At 38.0% G+C, this 5,241-nt stretch overlaps 1 pseudogene; it reads right to left on the bottom strand.

The window, feature by feature from the left end:
• Positions 1-1,396: 1,396 nt before the first annotated feature.
• Positions 1,397-3,502, bottom strand: LOC102818711 (annotated as a pseudogene).
• Between the last annotated feature and the right edge of the window lie 1,739 nt (positions 3,503-5,241).

Here is a 5,241-nt window from a genome sequence, read left to right as displayed (position 1 = left end):
AAAGAATCCTGGCTGTACATCTTAGCACACAGATGGGTTTGTTCTTTAAGCATACCATGATACTTTTAATATTCTCGTCCAACACCATAACTCAAATACATCAATTATTTTATGGTCTTCCTTATGCACTATTTAGCTGTCACGTGCATATGAGGTTAATAAAAATACCAGGTGTACCTCAATTCTCAAACTTTCCTCTTGAACACTTTAAAGAAGTCTTGTGCAGCAGAATTTGTCTAATGCAATACATCATATGCCTTTTTTTTTTTTTCAAACTCAAGTTGTTTATTCACATCATAAAGTTTAAAAAGAGCAATTTATCTAAGAATCAGGTAGAGGGACCCACTGTCAAGGGCTTAGATATCTTATTACTTTAATGTTCACTTTAACAGTCAACATAAAATATTGACAATGGATACACAAGAGGGGAAAAGACTCTTGAGCACAGATTCTTCTGGAACTCACGGTAACACTCTGGTCAAACACAATAAAGAGTACAGTCAAGTGAACAGAGAATAAGGGAGTTTAACAGAGCTTTTTTAGTTTGAAGGCATTATTTTAAAAAAAACAAAAAACGACAAACCAGCTGAACTGAAAAACAAATCACAAACCAACTGAACAACTTCCTCTTTTAGCTAATGAAAAGAGAGAAAGAGTGAAGTACAGAACTTCTAAATCTCATTTCTCTGAATCGGTTTATAAAAGTGGAACACACCATCATTGCTAATGTATAGCTGTCAAGGATTCTAACAAATTCTTCATCTCTACTTATGTCACTGACAACCACATTACTATAAATATAAATGCACAGAAACATAAACTATATGATCTTAAAAACTCGACATTCTATATAAAATACAGTATGAGACTTTTATCTCTTTATGTAACAGTATAAAGATCTAGACATCCCAAATGCTCACCTAGTGGTCAATCTTAGTGGCTGCAGAACCCAGAGATCCCACTATTGCTGTTTCAGAAAACATCTAGAGTTAGCACCTAGTGGGTTCCACCCACCCTTCATACTATAAGTTTGTGTCTCTAGAAAGAATGAACTGCAACTTACATAATTCAGTCCACGGGCAAGTTCAAAAATTAAGATCTAGCTAGAAAAAGCAACAGCAAAGACAAAATAAGCTTGAATTCGTTAGAAAAGCAACAGGAAGGTTTTTCTAAAATGCTTCTAGTTCAAGTCAAAGTTAAAGTGGCCATTATGTCCCACCAGCTCTGCAGAGCTCTTGATGTTTGGTTGTTGTTCTTTGAAAAAAAAGAAGAAGGTATATGAAGTATATTCATTTGAGAAAAATACTGTTATTTTAAAATTTTTGTTAACCATTCCCTTGTCACTTAAAATCTCATACATTGTTCAACGACAGAGTACACAGTGGTTAGGGTGTGTTCAAAGCTGATGCATATCCAAAAAGTTCAGAAGGCTGACAGCTTCTGAATGTCTTTGTTGGTGACAACGTTATAGAGAGATGCCTCCCACAGACCTGTGGTCTTCAAAGACAGCATATTGTGTTCAAGAGCTTTATCAAGAAATCTTTTTTCTAGCGCATCATCTCTTTTGACATTGCCAATGTGGAATGGGATATTCGTCTTGCTTCTATTCTCCCTCTCCACAAGGGCTGCTGCACTGCCATTGTTCTTAATCCACTCCAGAACCAGGCCGGTGACACAGATGCTGAAGCATGGAGGTGTGTTGTACAATGAGCTGTTTCCAGCTTGCACTTTGTATTCCAGGATGGAGGGGCATTCTCGGAGAGTGAACCCCAGTAGGTCATCATGCACGATCACCACTGTGATCCCAGTAGAGATCACGTTCTTCTGAGCACCAGCAAAACTCATCCCAAACTTGGAAACATCCGCGGGCTTGGCCAGGAAGTTTGACGACATGTCACAAACTAACACGGCTCCTTTGACATTGGGTATAAAATCAAACTTCACCCCATACACAGTCTCATTTGCGTAGTAATACACATAAGAGACGTCTGGGTTGAGGTTCCAGGTGCTTGGATATGGAATTTTTGTATAGCTTCTGAGTATGGGATGGACGATATTTACTGCTGGGAGCGGTTGAGGGTAGAGAACAGCTTCACTTCTGCCACTTGACACAGTTCCGGCAAATAGAAAGGTCATCTTGCAAGACAGATGGCTCTCAGAAATCGCTTTCTACCTTCTCTTTAGGGTAATCCTAAAGTTACTTGTAAAAATATATAATATGGCCATGTTCACAGCCTTTCACTATGAGCTCTACAAACCTTAGGAAAAACTGGTTTAGCAACAATTGCTTTCAGCTTTGGTGGATTGAATACAAAGAGAATTGTGTAAATTACTCCCTTTCAGAGAAAACCTAAGTAATTGTATTTGTGAGACCGCAAAAGCAGATAGCATATTAGAGTCAAGCTGTCCTACCCCTATAGACCTTACCACAATCAGTCACTAGCTAGAATTCTCAAATCCCTACATACAAGTACCTGCATAAATAAGCAGAAAATAATGAACTTAAGTGAATGATAGTTTTGACTTGATAATTCACATTTCCTGCATCAATTAGCCAGGTTGGGCTTTATGCCACATAGCGTCCAAGCAATTTAATGAATACTTTAGAAAAATAAATAAGTAGATGTTAGTAATACTTTTATTATGAAAATAATAGTACATTATGTAGGATAGAAAGTTGATAATTAGTAGGAATAATGAGGTAGTGCAAGCATTAATGATTAGTAGAAATTTATGTTACTAAGAAAATGTAATCAGCAGTCTGATAAGTAGAAATGATCTGTGTAAGGTTTGACTTAATCTTTTAGTGGAAACAAGAAGAAACCGTTTATCACATACTGGGAAAAGAGATGAAAGTCAGTTTGAACATCACAGAAATATTTTTGTCAAAGTTGTCTAATGACCAGGTGCAAGAATGCTGTGATTAACTGTGTAATAATGCAAGAAAAGATCAAAGTGTCAATTCACTATGTACTGTGTAGTTTTAAGTATAAAAATAAAGACTTGTTGAGCTGGCCAGCACAGACAGCACAGCAAGCTGACTGAGAAAGCTTCTCATTTCACCGCTGACACCGTGTCTCCTCTCCTGTCCCACGACCCCCGCGGAAAGCTGGTCTCCCCGCAATTTACAGTTCCAAACTTTTTGGCTTCTTCTGCAACCTTAGCTGACCAAACTCCTGTTACCATGTAGTCAGTACATCTGCCTGTCTTCAGGCCAATCATGTTTTAGGGGACACCACTGAACTGGCCAGACTTACCTCCTTGTACAAAAATCACCTCGTAGTTATCTGGAATGAGTAACAATTCCCGCAAAAGACTCTGTGGTGTTTATAATCTTAGCAAAATTGGATGACCAGTGGCTCATTTCAAGAACACTAATTCCAACTTTAGTAATTCTTTTTGTATCTCCAGCAATACGGAGAGTGGCAGCTTGGCAGGCCTGGGCTCAAATTTGACTACTTGCCTCGGGGTATCCCTGGAGTGGTGGCTGGACTGTGAATCCCTAGAAGGAGCAATTGTGTGGGTAGTTTATATAACCTGGAGGCGGTGGAGTCACACTCCAGTTCTATGATTTCTTGATAGCTGCTTCCAAGAGTGTTGATGGGTGATCTGAGCAAAATGAAGTCTTTGACAACTTCAATCTTTTCTTCATTTATTTTGATGTTATTAACTAGCCCAGTGATGAGGATTTTTGTTTCCTTTACATTGAAGAGCAAACCATAAAGAAGGATGTGATGTTGGATCTTCATCAGTCAGTAGTTTAAGTACCCTTCTCTTTCAGCAAGCAAGATTGGATCATCTGCATATCAGAGGTTGTTAATGAGTCTTCCTCTTGTCCTGATGCCACATTTTTCTTCATATAATCCATCTTCTCGGATTACGTGCTCAGCATATAGATTGAATAAGTATGATGAAAGAATACAACGCTGGCACACACCTTGACTAATTTTAAACCATTCAATCTTCCTTTGTTCTATTCCAACAACTGCCTCTTAATCTATCACAGGTTCCTCTTGAGCGCAATTAAGTGTTCTGGATTATTCATTCTGCACGATGTTGTCCACAATTGAAAGGCTTTGCATAGTCAATAAAGCACAGGTAAACATCTTTCCAGTATTCTCTCCTTTCAGCCAAGATGCATCTGATGTCAGCAATGATATCCCTCGTTCCACGGCCTCATCTGAATCCATCTTGAACCTCTGGTAGTGCTCTGTCAATGTACCATTGCAGCTGTTTTGGGATTATTTTAGCAAAAATTTACTTGCATGCAATCTTAATGATATTGTTCAAAGATTTTTGAATTCTGTTGCATCACCTATCTTTGGAATGGGCACAAACATGAATCTTTTCCAATCATTTGGCTAGATAGCTGACTTCCAAATTTTTTTGCATAAGTAAGTGAATGCCTCTAGTTCTGTATAACTTTGGTGAAAGATTTCAATTTGTATTCAATCAAATCCATGCACCTTGTTCTTTGCCAATGTTTTCAATGCATTTCAGACTTCTTCCTTCAGTATCATTGGCTCTTGATTACATACTACCTCTTGAAATGGTTGAACATCAACCATTTCTTTTTGGACAGTGACTCTGAGTATTCCTCCCATCTTCTTTTGCTGCTTTCTGCATTGTTCAATATTTTGCTCATAGAATCTTTCAATATTGGAAATTGAGGTTGGAATTTTTTTCTTCAGTTCCTTCATCTTGAAAAATGCTGAGTGTGTTCTTACCTTTGGTTTTCTAACCCCAGGTATTTGCATATTTCCTACAATATTTGACTTTGTCTTCTTGAGCTGGCCTTTGAAATTTTCTATTCATCTCTTCTACTTCCTCATTTCTTCCTTTTGCTTTGCACTTTTATGCTGAAGAGCAAATTTCAGAGTCTCTTCTGACATCCATTTTGGACTTTCCCTTCTTTCTTGTCATCTTATTGACCTTTTGCTTTTTTCCTGGATAATGTTATTGATGCCATCTCATGACTCTTCTGGTCTTCGGTCTTTAGTATCTAATGCATCAATCCTACTCTCCAGATTATCTCTAAATTCACGTGAAATATGTTCAAAGTAATATTTTGGCTCTTGTGGACTTGTTTTAATTTTTGTCACCTACAGCATAGTGGTTAAGGAGCTCTGGTAGCATTACAAATCGGACTGCAAACTGCAAGTTCAGCAGTTCGAAACTACCAGCTGTTCCATGGCAGAAAGATGAGGCTTTCTGTTCCCTTAAAGATTTACAGCCTCAGAA

The sequence above is a fragment of the Chrysochloris asiatica genome, unplaced genomic scaffold (assembly GCF_000296735.1).
Source record: "Chrysochloris asiatica unplaced genomic scaffold, ChrAsi1.0 scaffold00217, whole genome shotgun sequence".
Lineage (NCBI taxonomy): Eukaryota > Metazoa > Chordata > Mammalia > Afrosoricida > Chrysochloridae > Chrysochloris > Chrysochloris asiatica.
Note: the sequence above shows the minus strand (reverse complement) of the source record. Positions and strands in the feature narration are given on the sequence as shown.